Here is a 2,538-nt window from a genome sequence, read left to right on the forward strand (position 1 = left end):
AAGATTAGTGGTGACTGTGGGAAAATACGTGGATGTCAAATACATGCCATACATGTGAATGTATTCAAATATTGACACACACACACACACACAAAAAAAAAAAAAATTCAGGCAAATTTCAAGTACAGCCTACCCGTTTTCTGCTTACTTTAATAGGCATAAAAGGTAGAATAAGAGTATAATCATTAAATAAGTTTAATTTGTTCACAGGTAAAGATTTACTTTTATTTAACTATTTTTAAATAGGTAATTAGTACTTTTTTGTTTTTATTGTTTCAGGATCATTGAAGGTACAAAGAATTAGGTTACACTATTTGCATTTGTTAGGTAAAGTCCCTTTTATAGTTATGTCCCACCCCCAAGAGGTGTGCCATATACCATAACCCCCCATTCCCCTCCCTCTTCCCTTCTCTCCATTCCCTTGTTCCCCCCACCCCCACCTTGAATTGATTTGAGTTTTTTTTGTCTTATGTGAGTATATATTAGATCATCTACTAGCTTCATACTAGAATTTAATACATTGGATTCTTGCTTCTCCATTCTTGTGATATTTTACTAAGACAAATGTGTTCCAATTCAATCCAGGTTAATACAAAAGATGTAAAGTCTCCATCTTTTTAATGGCTGAATAGTATCCCATGGTATACCTATACCCTAGCTTGTTAATCCATTCCTGCATTGGTGGGCATTTAGGTTGTTTTCACATTTTGGCAATTGTAAATTGAGCTGGGTAAATAGTCTAGTGCAAATGTCCTTATGATAAAAGGATTTTTTTTTTCTTCTGGGTAGATGTCTAGCAATGGCATTGCAGGATCAAATGGGAGGTCTAATTTGAGTTCTTTGAGGATTTTCCATACTTAAAGGTTGTATTAGTTTGCAGTCCCACAAGCAGTGTAAAAATGTTTCCTTCTCTCCACACCCATGCTAGCATCTATAGTTTTGAGACTTTGTGATGTGGGCTCTTCTCACTAGGGTTAGGTGATATCTCAGGGTGGTTCTGATTTCTTTGACAATCAGGAATGCTGAGAAGTTTTTCAAAAGTTTGTTAGCCATTTTTCAGTCTTCTTCCAAGAAGGTTCTATTCATATCTCTTGCCCAGTGGTAGATGGGATTGTTTGCTCTTTTTTTGTTGATCAATTTGAGTTCTCTGTAGATTCCAGTCATCAACCATTTGACAGATTCATACCCTGTAAATATCTTTTCCCATTCTAAGGTTGCCTATTTGCTTTACTTGTTGTGTCCTTAGTTGTGCAGAAGCTTTTAAGCTTAATTAAGTCCCATGTGCTAATTTTTGTTGTTATTACAACGGCTGCTAAAGTCTTTGTCATAAAATCTTTCTCCAGTCCAACATCATCAAGTTTTTCCCACACTTTCTTCTAAGATTTTTATCATTTCATGTCTTAGATTTAAATCTGTTATCTATCTTGAGTCAGTTTTTGTAAGTGGTGAAAAGTGTGGGTCCACTTTCAGTCTTTTACATGTGGTTATCCAGTTCTCCAAGCACCTAAGTTAAATATTTTTTGAATGCTTTCAACCTCAGTTTGCGTTCCCCTAGGAATAGAACAAGATTTAAAGCTCAAATGGTTTATTTGGGAGGTGATCTCATCAAAACACTAATAGGGGAGTGGGGAAGTGAGACAGGGAAAGGAAGGCAACTAATACAAGATATGTGTTTCAAAAAAGTGGCACTGTGGACAACTAGAACTTAATTGCTGGAGGAAGTTAGTGTAGAACATGCGCCTCAGAATCGTACACCTCAGAATTATGCCAAATGAGGTCAGGCAAGGCAGCTGAGGTCTTAATTCACCAGCTCCCTTCAGTTAGCCACTAGTTTAAGGCCTCTCCTAGAGGGTGTAAATTCTTTGCCCTTCTGGCCTGTCATGTGCTGCAGAGCAGAACAGGCTGTGAATGTGATGGTAAAGAAATCCCTTAGGTAAAGAAGTGCTAGTGCTGGCAGTTGGAAGTCAGGCTGGTGGGCTCTCATGGGACAGGTGATGAGGGGTAGGGGCTGGGTGGGGGCAGACTGTGCCTGCTACCTTCCCTATCTGGACATTCATACAAAATAAAACAAATATAACTATTAATATTAATTGAGGGGTTTTTTCCCCAGGGGAAAGCAGAAATGCAGTCCCCCACTACCATAAATTATAGAGTCCAATTCCCCACACTTGAGGAAATCGCTGGGATCAGCACACCCAGACTGCAATGGATGAACCTGTCCCTGGGAAAACCACCTTTGTGATCCTGGTATCTCCCCTGACAGGTAAATATAATGGAGGTTTTTCTAGCTACCAGACAGTGTTGTAGGCACTGAGAATAGAGTTGTTAATAAAACACGAAAATCCCTGCTCTCAAGTAATTTATATTCAGGTGGGAGAGAAACTGTAAAGAACATAAATAAATTACAGAATCTATTGGAAGGGGCTGAGTGCTGGAGTTGGGAGTGAACTGAAGCTGGGGAGTGCCCTGCTTATTTAGCACTGGAAAAGTGATTTGTGAGCAGAAGTCAGGGCTTTTCTTTTACCCTTCAGTGTGCCC

General features: G+C 39.0%; 1 non-coding gene across 1 annotated transcript; it reads right to left on the minus strand.

The window, feature by feature from the left end:
- Window positions 1–2,107: 2,107 nt before the first annotated feature.
- On the minus strand, window positions 2,108–2,271 carry LOC111726008. The gene has a single exon (XR_002773913.1). It is a non-coding gene; the product is annotated as a U1 spliceosomal RNA (small nuclear RNA).
- Window positions 2,272–2,538: the final 267 nt, after the last annotated feature.

The sequence above is a fragment of the Otolemur garnettii genome, unplaced genomic scaffold (assembly GCF_000181295.1).
Source record: "Otolemur garnettii isolate 467f Iridium unplaced genomic scaffold, OtoGar3 scaffold00051, whole genome shotgun sequence".
Taxonomy (NCBI): domain Eukaryota; kingdom Metazoa; phylum Chordata; class Mammalia; order Primates; family Galagidae; genus Otolemur; species Otolemur garnettii.